Below are 22,843 nucleotides of genomic sequence, written 5' to 3'. Positions count from 1 at the left end.
ACAGGTATTTTAAAAAACTGTCTTTTGGCCTGTTTTATTAAATCAACAGTACCTATTTATGGATTGGGTGGGATTGTGGATGTATTCCATGATTTTGGTACTTATTATTAATATTATTAATAATGTCTGTCACATTTTATATTCAAGTACCATATGATCTTAATTTATTACAAACATCTAAAATGGGCAATGAAGTTTTCCTGTTCCTATAGGTTATAAAACCAAAACATAAGGGGCTAAATTCATTTTATTAATTAAGACCAAATCTGCTAACTTAAAAAAAGTCACAGTAGAGGTTCATTTATTTCTAATAAAAATAACTCTTAAAGTATATTCTCTCTTTAAGGCCTTTACCTTTTTACACGCTTTTCATATTTCAGTAAAATATTTCTATTCAGATAATAGTGACAATAGCAGTTTGAACCAGATTAGAAATATTGAATACAAGTAATTCCTCTATGGAAAGATTCCTCAGAGTTTCAAAGATTTTAGATTCTTTGGATAGACTTTTAGTAAAACATTTTCACCATTGTGTGTGAAACATATCATTGATGAAAATACTTGACATTACATATATTCATTGATGTTACAGCATTACCACATATGATACTGCAGTGATTTACAAAACTATCCTTGCAGATAGAATCTGAAAGGTAATGTTGCTTATTCTTAGTTCTTCAATAAACATTTAAATCATGAGTCTTGAAAATATCAGTATTTTCTGACCCTGATCACAAAACCAAATAGAATTTCTTATCCAGAGATCATTTTATTATTTAGAATTATATATTACAAATAATTATGTAATAATTTATTGGAATAGATAGCCTTTCTATCCTTTGCTTTTTGTTAAAATATTCTATTAGATTTTTCCTTGAAAATAACATGTATAAGATATACCTTTAAAAGTACGAAATCACCACTCCAAAGCAGTAGTATTCAAATAAGGCCAATAATATAAACTTCATGTAGCTCTTTCTGAATTTAGTTTTCCTTGGAAATACATGTGTGATGTAATTCTCTGGGATCATTTCCAAATTTATTATATCAGCACAGCATTCTAAAACTCTCAATTCCTCTTAAAAGAATTGCTCTCCAGATTCTCTGGTCATGGATCTATTCTTTTCATACAACAGAGACACTATGGTAGTTTCATTTCTTGGGTTTTGGTTTCCACATGAAGAAACAGAGTACCCCTCTCTGCAGAAGCTTAGTTAAATACCCCTCTGAGGGAACACTGCTACAGGTGCTAAATGTGAGCAGTGCTCATGTTTTGATGTTAATTTTTTCCCAATACATTATTAGATTATTTTCAAAATGTTTATCATATAGTGGCATCATTAACTTGATACCAAGTCAAAGTAAAAAATGGAGAAGTTTCAAAAATCATTTCAGATTTTGCCAGTTTTTTACAGCATTAAGCAAGGTTCCTTTTTGTTAACCTATGAAAGGCTGATACAAGTTAGCTACTGCAAAATAACTTCATCGTTTATGCCACTACTTGTTAAAACATTCAAAACAAGTTCATGTTGTCTTGTGATTTCAGTACGCTTAGGTAAAGGGAAAAAATACAGTGTGGTAACTGAAATGTTAAAACAACAATAATAAATCATGTAACTTTTAAGTAGAACTTTAATATGTTTGTTTTATAGTCAAGTTCTAAGTTTTAACATAACAAGTTTAGTTTTCTTTGAGCTCTTGTAAATCATGCTCACTTTCAGTAATATTATTCTTCAGGTCCATTTCTATAATATAATGTTCCACTCTTTGGAGTTTCCCAGAAGTAAATACCTTTCAACTCCGTTAGAAATAATACCAAAGGCAAGTAAAGGCATGTGAAAACACACACAAACACACATACACACACTCACACACTCTCTCACTCACTCACAGGTAGTAAAGGAAGCTTCTGATATTCTGTCAAATATCATAGATTTGTTCAAGAAAGAAAATGTGGGAGTCACTGAGAGTGCCTTAACATCTAGATGCCATCCCTCTAACTATCCTTTGCTCTATATAAACAATCATTATTTCACATATTTCCTTTACATGTTAACATGGAGCATTTTAAATGTCATTTTTGTATTATGTCTTTCATACATCTTAGGCATTTCAAAAGCTGTATTAATGTCAACATCTTTGAAACTTTCCTCTATTATGCTTTCTGATAGGGGCATTTTCTTTATTGCACATATCTAAATGAATTTAGGAAGTTTAGCTGCCTTGAGATTTAACATTTGTCTATGTGTGTGAGCATGTGTGTATGCACATGTGTGTGAGCACATGTATAAATACACAGACAGACCTTCCTATGAAATATTGTATTGAGTGGGTGAGAGTTGTTTAGAAATCTCATACATAGATTACTGGTCAGGTTGTAGAGATATCTGAAGCAGAAAAGACGTTAGCTCAGCATAATGAATATGTCTGCCAACCATTTTTATAATGGCTTGGTGCAGTTTTTATTGTCTGACAAACCGTATGCTGTGCTGTACTGTGAGCTTTCTTGTTCGACATAATAAAAAATGATGCAGTGTATCCCTAGAAGTCTAGCTGGGTGAAAGCAAGGCAGCAGAGTGCTGCTTCGCCAATAGTTTGGTCGCACATTCTGTTGGAATTATTCTGCAGGTGATAAATACACAATTACCATCCTTTATAATGCATTGTGCGTGATCTATAGTAGAGACACGAGCTTTTAAATCCATTCATACACCTAAAATTTCTTTACACATATTAAATAAACCACCAGGTGTATCTGAACCTTTTGAGATGAAGATATTTACCTATACTTAGAGAGCCACGAAATAACTTACTTTTGGTTTGTTAATTTACTACTATATTTCATGTGACAGTTTTTAAAAAAATTTGCTCATCAGAGAAAAATATTTCAAAAGATAAAAGTTTCCAGTTACTTCATAGCTAAGTACATCAATATTGCATTAAAAAATATTACATTAAAGATTTAGGTTTAGTATGAGTGATCATTTTCACTTGAACGTTTCCATACATATGAAAAGATCTATGTTTGGTTTTACTAAAAGTGTGTTAATATAAGGTCTATGAAGTACACTGTATACTTCATAGACCTTACATTAATGAGTCTTATACAATAGAACGGCATGGTATGTATATTCACTTTAGTGATAAATGCTTCATTTCTTCTTTAGAGGATTATTAAAAGCGTTCTCTGGAGGAATAAAATGGTGGAAGTCACACATTTAATAGCTCAGGTACAAAGAGTCAGATTGTGCCAGTTGGCAAAAGTTAGCAGGAAGCTGTCACAATAAATGGCAGCAGCTGCTCATAGTTCTAAAGAGTATGTCCCAGTCAGAACTGAAAACTGATGGCATCTACATTAATACTACCTTAATGGCCCATCTGCTGCTCCATAGGGTCCCTAGCTGCTGTATGGAGTCATAGGCATTTGACAGGCAGTCTCTGTATGCCAGACGCACATGGTGCCAAATGTTTTAGGCTGCTTCCTCTCGTTCTGATCTGTCAAATTCTCCCTACTCATTTATCAGGCAAGGAGTTATGAGGGTTTTTCTTTTCTACACATCATTGGTTTTCAGCATTGGGGCAGCTGAGAATTTGGAAGGCAGACTATTTTTGTTACTATTATTATTTTTTTCCTAATTGACAACGCAAGGCAAAGTTGTCTGATACACTGTACTGTACTGGGTAGGTTAACAAAGTGCTGTGACAAGCAAGCTCTGTGGAGGAATCAATCGAGAGCATTTTAAAATGCAATGCTGCATAAATATGTTTCCGTGATTGTATTGGAGGAAAATAGTATATATTTCTGTAGAGCATTATTAACTGGGCAAATATTATGAGAGCTTACTTTTAGGTTGTTGAGATAGAAAAATGCTAATATTACATTGGAACACTGTTAAAAAACACCTGGATAGGAAATGGAAAGTTCACATTTAAGAGCATCTCTTAAACTTCTGTTTCCAAAGTGGAATAAGTTTTACACGGTAAGAGTCAAACACAGATGGAAACCAGTGTGTGTTTTGTAGCAGTTGATTAAATTTTGCAGAAATAATATTGTTCACTATTGAGGATAAGCTATTATTTATTTTGACTGTATGGAAGGGTCAGGGAAGTGAAATTCAAATATCAACCAGTAAGTAACTAGTGGAAAGTATGTGATAAGATTTATAATACTTTTTACATTAAAAATTGGAAAATGTTATTTTTGAAAAAGATCTCTAGACAGCAGGATCAGACTTTGCTCAAGTTAAAAGATGATTGACTTTCTCATTTGGGGGACCAATCATAATATGGCTGCCAAATCCATACATTTTAGAAGATCTGCCCCTTTTCTGATTAAGGCAGCTGACAGACAAACCCTGTTTCCACTGGGATCTCCCTAGCTTGCCTGAAACTTTACATGTTTCTAAAACATAATGATTCCATATTCGCAAGAGTTTTTCAGTCAATGTGATGGACTACGTGGCCTATCTGTTTTTATTGGTGGTTATTCTCTCTCTCTGTTGTCAGTTTCTAGAGTTATCAGGTATTTTTGGTCTTATTTAATTAAGAATCTCTGAAAAGTAAAAAAAAAAATACACAAAAATAACCCTATTAAATGGGTGTAAATAAGTCAGATGTGCCACATATCATGGTGTTCAAACAAGAAAGTGGAGGTGCAACAGAGTCAGTTTATTCCAAGTTCCAGCAGGTTTCTCAATCATAATCAATTACAACAATAATGTTACCAATAACTTAAAATCAACTATTAAAAGATGTTGCTATGTTTTCTTATAAACCTAATTTGAAGAATAGATTATGTGTAAGTGATGGAGTTTAATGCAAGTGTGTGTGTGTTTGCATGTACATGTGTTGGAAAGGAATGGAACCTGTTTTTGGTGGGTTCACACATTTAATTATTGTTAATATTTTCTTAATTTCTGTGAGTCATCTGCTCTTTCAATAGACATTTTTAAAGACTACAACAGTCAAAAGACAAGTTTTAATATATGTTTTAGACTCGCTTAAGGTTTATTAAATTATTTCTATTTTCAAATAGATCCAATATTGTAGTGACTGTTTCCCAATCTTCCAGTAGAATTAAAAACTCAATTAAATATCAAAACCAATTTGTAATTTGTGCTATTTATTATTATGACAGCACATTTCAGGCACATTGTCTGGGCAGGTACAAAGCCCAGAAACTTTTGATAAAAAGGGTCAGAAACAGCCCTGTTTTCTTCTTATTTGCTCATACATCACTGATTTTCTTTTGCATTTGGAAAGCTTCTAGGATAAAAAAATGTAAAATTTGGTATTTAGAATATGTTAGAGATGGTGTTAGAAGCAGAATGTACTGCGTTTGATCTTTACAACAACGCTGTGAGAAAAGTTTTACTCCTTATTATCATAAACAGAAACTGAGGCTTTGGGATAGTAAACCATTTACCCAGGGTCACAAATGAGATTGAACTGAATTTGACCCAAGTCTGTGAGAAGTTAAGGTCATTGTTTATAATTATGTCATTGTTTATAATTATGTTTATAATTATTGTTTATAATTATGTCATTGTTTATAATTAGGTCATTGTTTATAATTACGTCATTGTTTATAATTATGTTTCAAAAAAGATAAAATATGAGACGTATTTGGGCTATCTTAAAGAAAGCAGGACTGAAAGAAGTGTGGGCCTTGAGAAAGGGCTCACCATAAAAGGAGTCTGACAGAGTGTGTCCAAGGTCAAGGCCTGTATCTTAGAGGGGAGTGTGAGTTCTTACACAGCATGTTGGGGACAGCAGAGCACATCATGACCCAGGCATCTCTTTGACATTTGAGGGCTCTTGGGAATTGACTTTATGGATTAGAAGGGTACAAATCTTTGGGCTCTAGGCTGCTTTGCTGTAGGACAGCCCTTGATGAAATGTAATACAAAAAGTCAGAGTACTGATTCTCACTCTGAGGTAGGTGGTACTGATGAAGTTCTGGTACAAATAACGTCCAGTTGGCTTCAGCAATGGATTGTGAACCACCACTGAGGTATCTGGCCCAGAGAAATACCCCTCAGTTCTAGCTTCTCTCACTGGTGACAACAGTATCCAAAAAACAGCTTGATGTGTGGAGGCAGGTTAGCAGACAAAAAAATTGGAAAAAATTGTAGAGGAAAAACTCAGAAAATAGAAGTCCACCTGCAAGTCAAATAAATGAGGATACTACAGATATTTGGAGTATTAATGTAAATTGCTTCCACTGGTACACAAAAGCATATGAAGTCTGAGGCTGTAGGGTTCATATTTTTTGGTCCTCGTTGTCAGAATTCATCCTTCTACAGATACTTTAGTACAACTTCAGTAGGCTAGAGATATGGAGGGTAGACATCTTGTTTCCACATGACAATAGCTAGCATGTAGCAAAGAATCCAAAGTGGGGCATCTTTAATATTGCTGTTATTTGGAGTGGAATTTGTTTTCCAGAATTTTATCTAAGGCTTTGAGTACATGCATTATTTTCCTGGAAAAATAAATAAAAAGAGCGAAAAAAAAAAGGAAAAGAAAAAAAAAACAGGGACTCTAAGGACAGAAAATTAAAGAAAAGGCATTCTCTCAGTTGTTTATAGCTCTAATGTGACCATTTCCTACAGAGGTGTCAATACAACATTTCCCAATTAGACATATTTCTGTCTTTTTATTTCTTTACTTTTTAATTACTATAAAAGCTATTTCCACATAAGATATTTTTTACAGATCTTTTGTAATATTTTTTTCTTTGTGGTGCCCATGAGCTCATATCACATATGATATAATAATTCTCACAGAGAATAATAAAGAAGGTGATAGCAAACTAATGGCTCACTATTTGCAGCTGGGTAAGTTGACAAGATCCCATTCTGACAGGTTCTGCTGGGTTAAAGAATTTCCTGGGGAGTTCTGAATGTTTCTTAAAACACAGTCCTGAAGATAAAAGAATAAATGTGTAAGAGAAGTAGCAGATTCGGCCTTAACAAGAAAGTTACCTTGAAAGAAAGTGCCTTCAGATTTATTTTTGAAGGAATCTGATGTTGCCAATAGAATTATAATGGAGGCTAAGTTCTCATGTGCTCTTCTAGTACTTCTAATGGGATCCTGCATGCCATTTGCTCCTATAAATTCAGTTTCCTCATTCAAACTGAGCTCATCTAGAGCTCATCTGACAGAATATGTCTTGTAAATATAGCTAAATTTTGCAAGTCTTTGTTGGTTTTTCTGTTTAGGGGTGTGTGTGGGGTGTGTGTGTGTGTGTCTGTGTATGTGTGTTTTGTATGTGTATTTCTTTATATTAATGGTAATGGGTTATATAAGTTTTAATCAGATAAACTCCTTCTTATTGTGCAGCTAACCAATACATTATCTCTTTTAGGTAGTCTACTGCTATAATAGTTAAAGCCAATTTAACTTTTATAAATATTAATCAATAAATATGTAATTGACACAAGAATTTCAAGGGCGAGGTAGACTCTTAATGGCAAATTGATCTTAGCCTTTCTAACAGACGGTCTTGTTAACTGAGCCCTGATTTTTCTCTGTAGTGTCTTTGTCTTTTAAAGGATCCTGGTACCTCCCCAACTACAGTGGGTGAATCTTAGCTTGTCTAAACTATTAAAAGTGACTTCATTCTTCTTACCAAGTGAGTGATTGAGAGATGGGAGCTTACATAGTTCCAATCTGTGAAGGTTTAGGTTAATATAGCAAGCATGGTTAAGCAGAAGGTTGGAAATAACGTGTCGTTGATGTCATTGAGCTATTAAAAACAAAGCTGAGAAAAACGGTTGCAGAATTCTTGTTAGGTGAGATAATAAACCACTTACTATTTAAGTAGTTTTGAATTGAGTGCTCAGTTGCTATCAATCAACTCAAATTATTCTAGCCGATGTATTTCTTTTACATAAGAGTTTACAATGGAACATAGTGTAGTGAGTTGGTTTGACTATCCTAGTTTAGTTGGAGAAGGACTTATGTAAAAGTTGAAAGTGAGGAAGCCAGGTTGGAATTGGACTACAAGGGTCTTAAATTTCAGTTTTAAGCATTTGACCTGCATCGCGTAGACAATGGGAAAGTAGTGTCTCGGCGACATTGATCTTGCTCTTGTGGCAGTACATATAATCTATTGGAGGAAAAAGAGACTAAAAATAGGGAAATGAATTAGCAGTCCAGTTGTGAAGCAGCGAGGGCTAGAATGGTGGTAATGATGAAAACGAAGGGTTCAAGTGAGAAAAACTTGAAAAACAATTGATAGACTTAGTGACTGATTAAATACAGGGGAAGAAAACACAGATGAGACAGTGGTTGCTTTGAGCTCTTCAACAGAAAATATCTACTATGCTGCTAGAAATTCAGAACCATCCTTTAAGATGAGAGTTTCAGACTGATTTGAGCTGTATTTTTGGATACAAAAACAACTTTTTTATGCATAAACCACACCTTTTCTTCTACATGTAGTGTGGGTCTCAGTAGGAACTCACATTTGGTTAGCTGTAATAGACATTTGAAACTCCTACATCTTAAATTTTAGTTTCCATTGATTATATAGTAGCTAATTTGTTCTTAAGTAGGTGATAGTAGAGATTGAACTCTTAAAATAGAGACTGATTATTATGTCAATAGAACGTGACTTTTAAAAAAACTCCTTGAGACTAGAAATGAAGAAAAATATATTGGAAACAGGTTTTTGGGTGTGTACATGTGCGTGTGTGTGTGAAATCATTGTGACCCAGCCACGTGAGACAAAGAAAAAAAAAAACTCCAACTTTTATTAACTCTGGTAAATTGAATAACTGTTTTTTGATAGGAAAAAAATAAAAGAATTTTTTATAGTTGTTGCTGCTCTACCTGGCAAAATCAGTTGTAATAAGGGAGGGTAGAGGCAAAAAAAAAAAACCCCAATAACACATTTTTCTGCAATGAGAAGCCATAGTAGATGAATCTGATATAGGGCCTGGAAAAGTGAGATGCTAAAATTTCTGGTTAGAGCATTCATTTTTTAAGGGGATCTAAGAAAAACACTACAAGCAGCATCGATATAGCAGCATGATAACACAGAAAGGATCTTTGAAGAGAGCTTGGACAGCCTGTGACTTGGTTCAATTGCTACCACATTGTATAAACTCAACATATATTGACTGATTCAGTACAGCGACTACATCCATGTGTTTTAAAGAGTGTTGGGGAGCAGAATTCAACATGTGACTGCTAGAACCAGGTTTGTGATTATCTAGCTGAAGACCCTAAGCAAGGTCTCACTCTATCATGCCAAGTTCCCCCATCCACTCAATGGGAATAGCACATTCTCCAGTTTACAGAATTGTAGGTAATAGTTTAAAATGTTTGTATGTTTTGAAAAACATAAACTTTTATAAATATGAAGGGAATTAAGATCATCTTATTTGATTGAGTAAAATAATTTTTGACTGTTTTCAACATAAAAATGAATGCAGCTAATTGAAGAGTCACACAACTAGGGGGAAGGAGGCCTGCCATTTAGGAAGAAAAACGGACATTATTTTGCATTATAGTTTTAAGTATTTGCTCTATCCATCATTTTGTTCTACTCCTTTAGGGACTCACGTAATAAGAATATTATTCCTTCTTTGCTGGTCTTCCATTTCTACTACTTTCTAAGCCTTTTTACTTCTTTAATTTTATGATTTTTATTTTCTTGGTTGCTTTTCTGCCTTTCAGTGCCCCTTATTCAATTTCTATTTGAGTCTATTTTCCTTTGGACACTTTGTGATTTATTCTTTATTTCTGAATTAATTTTGTTTTTGTTTTTTCATTTCTTTCCTGAGTTCAATCAACTTCTTTTTATCACTTCTCTCTATTTAGGTTTGTTTCTGTTTATTGTATTTGAATTTCTAATTCAAGTTGCTTTCTCATATCCTTGAAGGCTGAGTTGAGCATATTTAATCATATTTGGAATGTTGATTTTTTTCATTTTCTTCTGCTTCCTGGTTATTTTGCAGGAGGGAGGATTTTATTCAGTTAACCTATGTGACATTTTGTTTCCTGATATTTTACAATAGTTTAATATGGATTTATTGAACTTCCTCTTTAAGGTATTTAGGTGTTTTAAAAGATTCCTAGCTTAATGTCATCCTAATTTATTAGTAGAGCATAGTCCAGGTACTTTGTCTTTTTGTTTGTTTATTTGTTTTTGTATTGGTGTGGTGAAACAGAGGTTATAAGTCCTCTGGTTTATGGTTCTCTTTTGTTATGACATAGCCTAGATTTCCCCCATGTATACATATACATCTAGGACTTTGAGGCAAGCCAAGGAAGACCTAGAAAAGCTTTCCTAAATGACAGGCCTCCTTCCCCCTTGGTTGTGTGATACTTCAATTGGCTGTGTTCACTTTTATGAGGGAAATAGGCAAAAATTATTTTACTCTAGGCTATATATATATACTTTTTTTTTTCCTTTTCCCCTTCACCACCCAATTGGCAAAGAGTGATTTTCCCATTCTTCTTTGTTCTATTTTCTTCCCCAGAAGCTATATATTTTGAAAAGTACCCCTTTTAGATTGAACCTGAGCTCTTAAATCATGTGTACTTTGAACTTCCTTCCCTATAGTCCATGCTCTGATCTGCCTGGACACTTTTTAGTATTTTGGGTGAACTTAATATTCCTGAAACTTGTTTTGATTCCCCCTCAGAACTCTTCATTAGTTTCCTCTTTTTTCCTCCCTGGAGTTTTTCTAGGTCTGCCTTTGCTTGCCTCAAAGCCCTGCAACAGGGCAGGGGTGGAGTGGGAACAGGAGAGAAGGTATGCAGGGTTGTGGTGATTTTTCTTTTTTTGCTTATAGTTGTTTTGATGTTTTAGTATTGTCTATCTGCAAATGGTGTTGAAGACATAGTTTTTTGTAGAATTTAATTTTATCTTCTTTTCATTGTTTGGGGCAGTATTGGGGGTTCGGAAGCTATGCAGATGCCACTGTCCTTAGCCTTGCAGAAGTACTGGGATTTCATGTATACCTGTTATGAACATCTGTGTACAAGTCTTTCTGTGCATGTATATTTTCATTTCTCTTGGATGAATGTCTAGGGATGCAATTGCTGGATAGATATACATTTAACTTTTTAAGAAATTGTCTGAGAGTTCTCTAAAGTGTTTGTACCAGTTGGCTCTCCCACTTGCAATAGAGAGAACTATATATTCTTCCAATACAGACATTAGAGAGGATTGAAAATATGCCATGTTTTGTCTTCCATTGTTGCTGTTGAGAAGTCAGCTGTCAGTTTTATTGCTTTCCTTTGTATTGGATCTTTATTTTTTCTCTGGTTACATTTAATATCTTCTTTTTGTCTTTGATGTTCTGTAATTTCTCCATGATACAGATGTGATTATTTTTATTTATAACACTAGAATTTCATTTGGCTTTCTTGGACTCAGGTTTAGTGCTTTCCCATAGCCTGAAAAATTCTTTGCCATGATCTCTGACAATTGCCTCATCTCTTTGTCATATTTTTCTTCAGAAATTCAAAGTTCTAGTACATTGGAGCATTTTAAACTATCTTTAAAATTTTCCATTCATTGGTTTGTTTGAATGTTTCTTTTACATAAATTCTTTGGTTCTGTGTTTCAATTCAATAATTCTCACTTCACCAATGAACATTATGCTCTTAAATATGTCCAGTTAGTTTTGCATTTTAATAATATTTTACATTTTAAGAGTTATGTTTTGCTCTTTTTCAGTATGATTGGATACCCTTTATGGACTCTTTTTCCTTGCTTGAATTTTTGAGCTTGTCTTATATTTATTTTTTCATATTAATCATACTTATTTTATATTTGCTGATAATTTTAATATCTAGTCTTTAAGGATATGAATCGGCTGTTAGTCTGTTCTTTTAGATATCATCCATGGTACCTTTTCCCCCGTGTTTTTTTTTTTTTTTTTTTTAACGTAAGCTGCTTATTTACCGTAAAAGTTTTTGTATGGGAATTCATTCCTACTTGGGTTAAAATTATATTCTTCCAAGAGGATTCATGCTTGCTTCTGTTGACTCCCTCAAATAATAACAAGCCAGAGACATTTAAAATTAAATTTCCCTCATGAGGCTTTTCAGACAATAGTTACTATATATTAGAGGACTGATATGACTGCAACAAATTCTTAGGGGAGAAATTTTGTCTGTTCCTTTTACTTAGTGCCAAGTTTGAGACAGTCAGCTTTTCTTCCTCTTCTCTTCTTTGTGGCACCTTCATTTTTACTTCACCATTACACTGGTGGTGTGTCCATTGAGGTCTTACCTTGATATGGAGCCTTTCTTATTACATTCCCTACCTTATCAGGTTCTAGGCTTTAGATCCTGTTTCCTCTTCCATGAAATCATCAGTGGAAAATCAAGGAAATCTGGATTTGGCCAAACACTTCATGGAAAGATTTAAATTCATGGGTTCCTCTTTTCACTAATTTTTAACCATTGTGAATTCTTTGATATTCTCCAGATTCTCATCTGTCATTCTGTTAGATCTGGAAATCTGTGTGCTTTTTTTTTTTTTTTTTTTTGCAGTACGCGAGCCTCTCCCTGTTGTGGCCCCTCCCGCTGCGGAGCACAGGCTCTGGACGCGCAGGCCCAGCGGCCATGGGTCATGGGCCCAGCCGCTCCGCGGCATGTGAGATCTTCCCGGACCCGGGCACGAACCCGTGGCCCCTGCATTGGCAGGCGTACTCTCAACCACTGCGCCACCAGGGAAGCCCCTGCGTGCTGTTTTAAGTGGCTGTTTAAACACTACTGGAGAAGCTAGGTAGGTCGATGAACTTACTTTTTTTGGAGTATAATTGCTTTACAGTGGTGTGTTAGTTTCTGCTTTATAACCTTAGATACTTTTTTGATGCTTCCCAGAAACATTAAGAAAATAATTATGTTTCAGAAATTAGGACACATTCCTTGTAGCACAATGTTTTTATCAACAATCTACCCTTATTTGAAAGTATATTATAATGCATGTAAGACACCAGTGTCTCTGTGATACTCTCTTAGCTATTTCTATGAAAAAACATCAGGGAAACAGAGATTAATTCCAATTTAAGTTTAGTATGTTAATCAAAATGATCTCCAAGTTGTACAGTGCCAATAGTTTTCAATCAGACTATTGATAACTATAGAGAGGAAACACAAGCAGAAAGAGAGCATTTTCAAGGTAGATGATTAAAGTAACACTTTTAAAAACTGTACGCTGTTTAAGGGGTTAATTTGTTTAGCAATTGAAAAAAACAAAAGCAACAATAATTTAAAAATGAGGATAATTTGATTCTAGAAACCAGTAAAGTTGATAAATCCTACTGTAATAAAGGAATCAGCAAGGTAAAAAAGTAATTAGCTTTGTTAAACCAGAACCATTTGTATGTGAAATTTAACTTTATTTTTAAGAGGCTTACATTTTAATTGTAATTATTTTTTATTTTGATTTGAGTGACTCTAGTTCCAAAGTTTAAACAAAGTCAAACTCAATTGGCGTACACCTATTTTATAATATGACAAAAAGTTCTATGGTACTAATATAAGATTTTGGACAGACAATGCCATCATCTCTAGTCCATCGGCAATTGAATATACATATATAAGCCTTTCTTCTGAATGTTGAAAGTACCTTTTAAATCTTTATTTTCCTGTAAATTAAAAAGCAACCTAAAAACATTTCAACTTTTTTTTTTTTTGCGGTACGTGGGCCTCTCACTGTTGTGGCCTCTCCCGTTGCGGAGCACAGGCTCCGGATGCGCAGGCTCAGCGGCCATGGCTCACGGGCCCAGCTGCTCCGCGGCATGTGGGATCTTCCCGGACCGGGGCACGAACCCATGTCCCCTGCATCGGCAGGCGGACTCTTAACCACTGCGCCACCAGGGAAGCCCAATTTCAACTTTTTAAAAGTGCTCAGTTTTAATATTCTGGGACTAAGTGGTAAGAGCCAGGAATTGGACACTTTTTCATACATAATTCATAAATATATACATAATTTTGTATTCTTTGTTTATTGAAATATCCCCTCCTATTGAGAGCCATCCCCTCCTATAGAGCGCCATAAATTGGTTATTTATTTTGGTATCGGTCGGATCTAGCTCAATGCTTGGCAACGTTTAGGTGCTTAGCAATATTGTTGAATCAATAGTGTAGGGGATTTCTGAATTTATATTTCTGAATGTTTGTAATATACATATTTGCAAAGTTTTCACATATATGCATGCCTCCATACTTTATATATGTGTATATCTTTAATTCTGGAAGTTTCTATGGAAATAGTGTATATATAATCTTCATTTTTCTCATGTGAAAAATGAAGCCTTCAGAGATTAAGAAAAATAATTGTTCTAGATCACTCTACTAGTGTGGGCAAACTGTTACTATAACTGAGATTTCCTTTGTCAGTTACATGTGCATTTATGTGGGACACGAGGGAATAAATTCACCTTGTAAGACAAAATAATCACAGACTTCGAACTTCCAGTCTCCCACCTATTACTGTTTAGAAATACTTAGGTTCTTTGGCTGGTATCCAGAGTACAACATGGACATTTAGAGGTTATCTATTTCAAATTGCTTCTTCTTAAAAGGAAACCTAGTTCCTTCAGGATTTATTTAGGTTATTTTTCCTTATCTAACTCTATTCAGAGTTGAAAGCATTGCAGTCAGATTTAGCTATTTTGCCTTTGTGGGCTTGTTCTGATTCTCCTTTTGTCTGACCACATCTATATATTATCCTACATTTATGTAAGTTTTATATTTGAAAGCACTCCTACATCTATTATCTCATTTTATCTTTACAACAACCGTCTGTGCTGCATAGGGAGTTACTATTATTACTGTTTTCCAGCTGGAGAAAATGATACGAAGGTTAAGTGGTTTGTTCAATATCACATAATTATTAGAGGAGCCACAGGACTAAAACCTAGGGGTTTTAAATCTTAGCCTATGTAAGATCATACTGCATGCTTTTCATATCCATAGTGTAATTAATTTATTATATATGCAAGAAATATAAACAATACTTTATCAAATATTTGATTAATGACTAAATATTTTTAGTTAACAGTAATCATTTGATTTTAGCATGTTCTTGTTCATAAAAATAAACATGTCACTTTGCTTTAATGCTATTTATTCAACAAATGTCTTGAGTTTTTACTATACATTAGGTTTTCTTCTAAGCAATGTTTTTTACCATGATGGTAAAAATCAATTTTTTTAAAGAAAATTAGTGCGTTTTCACTTAGCGAAAAAGAAATATTATGTGAAAATTTAGAGTTAAGAAGAAGTAATTTGGACCTCCTCCAGTTTATACTATATTCTTGTTTACAGTATTATGGAAATATATGGGAGTTGAGAAGTCCAAATACCATTTTGACATATATGCCAAATTATATTCTGTGGTCATAAAACTGTATGTATGTATTTTATGTATACAAAGTAATTTTGTAACAATAGAATAAAATAAATCAATGCTTTATCTTTCATCATAGGAATAAAGTATTCACATAAGTGAAATTTCTAGACTACTGAATATCAACTTTCCAACTACCAAGTGCTAACAATTTAGATGAAAATATTTCTAAAATCTAATACATAATTTTATTTTTTCCTAATATTTAACTTTAAATGTTTATGATAACTCAGCCTTGTCTTCATGCTTGCAAGTGTTTCAGTATATTATAGTGAGGAGCTCTAAGGCACTGTGTGCTTGGTGGTTCTCCCGGCTTTACTTTTTCTTTTTAAAATATATTATGCTGTCAGCTTCTAAAAACACCTTGCTGAATGTTTGTTTTTAATTTATTTGCTGCATACTGTAACTTAGAAAAAAATAATGTTTGAAAGGTAAACATGTAGGTAACTTTAGTTTAAAATTAGCTTTTCATTAGAGACAAAATTATACAACAAAACAACTGAACATAAGTGTATGGATAATGTTTAATCTCACTAATAAACAAAAATGCCTATTAAAACAATAAAATCTCAGTTTTATCTCAGCAAATCAGTGAATTTTTATATTAATGCTCAGATTTTTTAAGTGTGAAAAAATAGTCATTTTGTATACTGTTGCAATTTAGCAATATGTATTAATATCTATAAAACAGTACATAACTTTAGCATAGAAATTATACTCCCATGTATACTAAAAAGTTTAGGTAATTTCATGAATATATAAATAGATACATATATACATATATTGTATATTATTCCTTTGTATTTTCTCTCAGAGGCAGAGAGAGGTAGATAGGGAGATGATAGATAGATAGATAGATAGATAGATAGATAGATAGATAGATAGATGATGGACAGATAGAGAAAGAGGTATGTGTATTTATATAGAGGAGGTATAATAAGTTATTAAATAAACAATCAGGTTTTAAGTATTCTATGTTTAATAAAACATTTATATATTTATGAAGACATAGAAATAGAAATCAGCCTGGAATGGTGTTACCAAAATGTCAACAATAGTTATCTCTAGGTGATGACAATAGGAAGGATTTTATTTATTTTTCACATATCTTTATAATAGTTTTTTAAAAAATCAGCCTATATTAATTTTATTAAAAATATTCATCTTAATGGTATAGAAAGTAGGGAGTAAGAGTGTTCAGGCAGTAGAATTAAGGGACAATGCTATGTCAGTAGAAGTAGTGGCAGATTATAGTCTAATAGGAATTGACATCATTTTATTGAGTAAACACATCTATCTGCCAGACACCATTTGTATATGTGCCATTTTGGTCAATCCTCACAATGTATTATTTTCCCATTTTACAGATATGGAAGCTGAGACTGAGAGTAACTTACCTAAGGTGCTATTTTGCTTTCTTTTCAGCAGTAACAGTATATATATTATGTTACCTGGAGGAATTCTAATGTATACAGATTCGAAACCAAAATTCCAATGAAAGGTTGTTTAAGATTATAAATTTTGTTCTCCCTTACTTTGAAAGGTATTCAAATTCAATATTATTACAGGGCAATATATGGCAAGTCCATAGAAATTACTATTTTTTTGAATATATCTTATTACATGATTATTACATAAGCAGTGGTTTAAGTTCTATGTGAGATAAGGATATATAAAATTCAGTCTTTTTCACAAAGGAGCTACAGAAACAAATTTTAAAAAGAACATCTATATACACTACTATATATAAAATAGATAATCAACAAGCACAGGGAACTCTACTCAATACTCTGTAATAACCTATATGGGAAAAGAATGGATATATGTGTATGTATAACTGAATCACTTTGCTGTACACCTGAAACCAACACAACACTGTAAATCAACTATACTCCAATATAAAATAAAAATTAAAAAAATCTAAGTAGAAAATAAGTATCATAAGGTAGGTACAGATAAACTGAAATCTAGAGGAAAGAGATAATTGGACTAACTGGGAAGAATCAGGAAATGCTGACTAGTCAGCTTGCGAGTTGGATCTTAAGAAGTGGATAAGATTCAGCAATGCAAAGATGGGTGCATGCATGGCGTATGGGCACGTGTGTGTTCTAGATATTCTAGTCCTAGGGCATCATGGATGTAAAGCCAGAGATACGAGAAAGTGTTGGACATGTACTTGGAACTGAAAGTGGTTCTGTAACTTTTGAACACAAGGATTGTGAAAATTGCAAAGGCTGTAGAAAAATATTGGGCTGGTAAAGAAAATGATGGTCATATCCTGGAGAGCCATGATGCCAGGCCAAGGGATTAGAATTTTATTTTATTGTCAACAGGGAATCACTGAAGCATTTCTATTACACAATGATTTGATCAGAGTTGTACTTTAGCAAAATTAGGCTAACAGTAGCACATTCCATGGATTATTAGGGAAGAATCTAGAGGTAGGAAAGTGAGCTAGGAAAGTTTTAAAAGGTTCTATGTGTAAAACTATATCTTTGCCTTTACAGGATCCATAGGGCTTATTATGTGAAACATTGCCATAAAGGGAGAATGTACTATGAAAGAGATCCAATGCTTTGCTTTGAGAGCATTTTATATGGAAAGGACATAGATTAAAAGTTAATGAAGAATTAAACACCGTCATTCTGGCATTTATCCTCTTTACTTGGATTTTTAATATAGAAACTCTTGCAGTTACAAAGTTGGATATCAAAGTAAAAATCATTATAACCTGAAAATTATTCATAAACAAACTGTCATTTATGAAATTAGTGTCCACTGAGGTATTTTCCCCAACAGTTAATTCTAGTGTCCACCTCAATATTTTCATAGTTCACTATCTTTCCAGTTGTCAGGTGTGGTATATCTCTGTAATGGGATTATCGTTGTATCCATTTTGATTGAGACATGGTCATAGAAATTTAAAGTAGATGATCAAAATAATTAGATTAAACAAATCAAGACTATCAAAGGGTCAGGTTATAGGAAACTGGAAAAAATTTGAAGGAGATAATTTCTTTGGAAAAAGCCTGGTTGGGATTCTCATTGTCTGAGCATGAGTATATGTAGGGATGTGCCTGATCCCCATTTTGGGTTTTCAGCTGGATCACTAGATAGCCTGAAGTGTGTTCTTTGCAGTAGAAGATCACAGTGAACCCAGTGCTAAAGGACAAACATCTGGCAAAGCAGCCTGGATCAGAGAGAAAGCAGCATGAGGACTTCTGCTACAGAATGAAGGAACCTACCTCAAGAAGATGCCAGAAGTTGAGAGGAAATACTAAGCACTGAGCCAAAGGACAACAATGATTCTGTCACAAAAGCTAAAGTTGGAGAAATCCAGCAAGAACATTCCCCAAAACACAGAAAAAAGTGGTAGATTTAAGCATTTCTCTGGAAAGAGCTTGAGACCATCTCATAACTGGAGCAATCACTTGAGAAATTTTTGCTCCTTGGGCTCTTCTGCCTCTTTCCACATCTCTCTGAACTTTACTTGCTTTAATCTTGTTTGGAATTGGCAGAAACTCTAGTTAGTAATAGAAGGGATAGAAATGTCATGTAGAAATACCATACGTGGAAAGAGGGAAGAAGGAACTTACACCCTGCCTCCTCAAGAAACTACGGGGGGTTTCTGCTAACAAGTGCAGAATTTAGAAAGATTAACTTGTATCAAGTTCAAACTTTCAATTATTATTTGAGTCTGGACTTTTAAAATTTTTAATTGAGACTGAGTACTAGGAGTAACCAGTGAACTCATGGGGACTGCTTGAGTTTTTATCTGGGAATGGGGATGGGGGAAGAAAGGTACACACATCAACTTGATTTAAAAGGAAAGTGATAAAGTTCCTTTAGTGTTTTCATTTTATGACTCCTGCTTGTTTAACTTAACAATATGGTGTTGCAAAAGCAAAAGTGAAATTGCAAGTTATGAAAGTGATGAAGGTTTTCACGAAGTCAATGAAAGTGATATTGGGATCTGATTAACAAATAAAAAGTTGGCAGAGTTAGGAATTTAACAATCAAGGAACAGAAAGTCAAAATGCATGATGATGTTCAGAGAGTAAATCAGGGCATGGACATCTTCTCTATCGTGATGTAATGATGTTTAGAGTACTACATGCATTTGTCAAAAGTCATTAAGGTATCCACTTAACATTAGGGGATGTTATTGTATATAAAGTATACACCAGTCCAAAAGGAGAGAATTAATGAATATGAAAGGATTAAGTAAGATAATTAGAAAAATGATGAACCCTTTCAATATATTTTGCCAAAATGAGTCTCATTTTGACCTGCTGAGAAAGTCAAGCATGAAGTACAGAATGTCATTTCAGGTTATCATATAATTTTGTCAGAAAAAACTTGACAAATGAAAACCAAAATATTATTTGTGTTTCATATTCATTTACAAATAACTTTAGATAAATGTCTATATTTTATTTAAAATAAATGAACCACACATATTTTCATAATTTTACTGGACAGTTGAAGACACAAAGTCCCAAGAAACTTTTTTATCATATATTCTGAATTCATTATTATTTTACAAATTTAGCTTTAAAAAAATTAGAGTAATTCATAAACATAGTTCTAAAAGAAAAATAATATTAAACTCACACATATAACTTCTATCCTTTTACCCTAGAGATAGAGTTATATTAAACTTTTGGTTAAATAAATATTCACAACTTATTTTTCTATGTAACATTTTTTCACAGTTAAATCATAAAGTGTATCATAGTTATATTTCCTTTCTTGTAAACTTTTTTCTTAGAGCTAACCTATTTTTGTTAATTTTCTTTTATTATCATGCAGTATATATATTTTTTTGAATTTTTGAATTTTATTTTATTTTTTATACAGCAGGTTCTAATTAGTTATCCATTTAATACATATTAGTGTATATATGTCGATCCCAATCTCCCAATTCATCACACCGCCACCACCACCCCCCCGCCACTTTCCCCGCTTCGTGTCCATACGTTTGTTCTCTCCATCTGTGTCTCAATTTCTGCCCTGCAAACCGGTTCATTTGTACTATTTTTCTAGGTTTGACATATATGCGTTAATGTACGATATTTGTTTTTCTCTTTCTGACTTACTTCACTCTGTATGACAGTCTCTAGATTCATCCATGTCTCTACAAATGACCCAATTTCAATCCTCTTTATGGCTGAGTAATACTCCACTGTATATATGTACCACATCTTTATCCATTCATCTGTTGATGGGCATTTAGGTTGCTTCCATGACCGGGCTATTGTAAATAGTGCTGTAATGAACACTGAGGTACATGTGTCTTTTTGAATTATGGTTTTCTCTGGGTATATACCAAGTAGTGGGATTGCTGGTTCATATGGTAATTCTATTTTTAGTTTTTTAAGGAACCTCCATACTGTTCTCTATAGTGGCTGTATCAATTTACATTCCCACCAACGGTGCAAGAGGGTTCCCTTTTCTCCACACTCTCTCCAGCATTTGTTGTTTGTAGATTTTCTGATGATGCCCATTCTAACTGGGTGAGGTGATACCTCATTGTAGTTTTGCATTTCTCTAATAAGTAGTGATGTTGAGCAGCTTTTCATGTGTTTCTTGGCCAACTGTATGTCTTCTTTGGAGAAATGTCTATTTAGGTCTTCTGCCCATTTTTTTATTGGGTTGTTTGTTTTTTTAATATTGAGCTGCATTAGTTGTTTAAATATTTTGGAGATTAATCCTTTGTCCATTGATTCGTTTGCAAATATTTTCTCCAATTCTATGGGTTGTCTTTTTGTCTGTTTGTAGTTTCCTTTGCTTTGCAAAAGCTTTTAAGTTTCAGTAGGTTCCATTTGTCTATTTTTGTTTTTATTTCCATTACTCTAGGAGGTGGATCAAAAAAGATCTTGCTGTGATTTATGTCTAAGAGTGTTCTTCCTATGTTTTCCTCTACGAGTTTTATAGTGTCCGGTCTTATATTTAGTTCTTTAATCCGTTTTGAGTTTATTTGTGTGTGTGGTGTTAGGGACCGTTCTAATTTCATTCTTTTACATGTAGCTGTTGAGTTTTCCGAGCACCACTTATTGAAGAGACTGTCTTTTCTCCATTGTATATACTTGCTTCCTTTGTCATAGATTAGTTGACCATATCTGCATGGGTTTATCTCTGGGATTTCTATCCTGTTCCATTGATATATATTTCTGTTTGTGCCAATACCATATTGTCTTGATTACTATAGCTTTGTAGTATAGTCTGAAGTCAGGGAGTCTGATTCCTCCAGCTCCATATTTTTACCTCAAGACTGCTTTGGCTATTCAGGGTCTTTTGTGTCTCCATAAAAATTTTAAGTTTTTTTGTTTCAGTTCTGTAAAAAATGCCATTGGTAATTTGATAGGGATTGCATTGAATCTGTAGATTGTTTTGGGTAGTATAGTCATTTTCACCATATTGATTCTTTCAGTCCAAGAACATGGCATATCTCTCCATCTACTTGTATCATCTTTTGTTTCTTTCATCAGTGTCTTATAGTTTTCTGCATACAGGTCTTTTGTCTCCTTAGGTGGGTTTATTCCTACGTATTTTATTCTTTTTGTTGAAATGGTAAATGGGAGTGTTTCCTTAATTTCTCTTTCAGATGTTTCATCATTATTGTAAAGGAATGCAAGAGAGTTCTGTGCATTAATTTCATATCCTGCAACTTTACCAAATTCATTGATTAGCTCCAGTAGTTGTCTGGTGTCATCTTTAGGATTCTCTATGTATAGCACCATGTCATCTACAAACAGTGACAGTTTTACTTCTTCTTTTCCAGTTTGTATTCCTTTTATTTCTTTTTCTTCTTTGATTGCTGTGGCTGGGACTTCCAAAACTATGTTGAATAATAGTGGTGAGAGTGGACATCCTTGTCTTGTTCCTGATCTTAGAGGAAATGCTTTCAGTTTTTCACCATTGAGAATGATGTTTGCTGTGGGTTTGTCAGATATGGTCTTCATTTCGTGGAGGTAGGTTCCCTCTATGCCCACTTTCTGGAGAGTTTTTATCACAAATGGGTGTTGAATTTTGTCAAAAGCTTTTTGTGCATCCATTGAGATGATCATATGGTTTTTATTCCTTAATTTGTTAATATGGTGTATCACATTGATTGATTTGCATATATTGAAGAATCCTTGCATCCCTGGATAAATCCCACTTGATCGTGGGGTATGATTCTTTTAATGTGTTGTTGGATTCTGTTTGCTAGTATTTTGTTGAGGATTTTTGCATTTATATTCATCAGTGATATTGGTCTGTAATTTTCTTCTTTTGTAGTATCTTTGTCTGGTTTTGGTATCAGGGTGATGGTGGCCTCATAGAATGAATTTGGGAGTGTTCCTGCCTCTGCAATCTTTTGGAAGAGTTTGAAAAGGATGGGTGTTACCTCTTCCGTAAATGTTTGATAGAATTCACCTGTGAAGCCATCTGGTCCTGGACTTTTGTTTGTTGGAA

General features: G+C 33.8%; 1 long non-coding RNA gene across 1 annotated transcript in view; it reads left to right on the top strand.

Moving 5' to 3' along the window:
* The window catches only part of LOC125964089 (uncharacterized), a 67,029-nt gene extending 54,281 nt beyond the window's left edge, over positions 1 to 12,748 (top strand). Inside the window, exon 4 of the long non-coding RNA XR_007476724.1 lies at positions 12,520 to 12,748. This is a non-coding gene — a long non-coding RNA (uncharacterized LOC125964089). The remainder of the gene's footprint in view (positions 1 to 12,519) is intronic.
* The last annotated feature ends 10,095 nt before the right edge of the window (positions 12,749 to 22,843 follow it).

Source organism: Orcinus orca, chromosome 3 (genome assembly GCF_937001465.1).
Source record: "Orcinus orca chromosome 3, mOrcOrc1.1, whole genome shotgun sequence".
Lineage (NCBI taxonomy): Eukaryota > Metazoa > Chordata > Mammalia > Artiodactyla > Delphinidae > Orcinus > Orcinus orca.
This window is presented reverse-complemented; position numbering and strand designations above follow the sequence as displayed.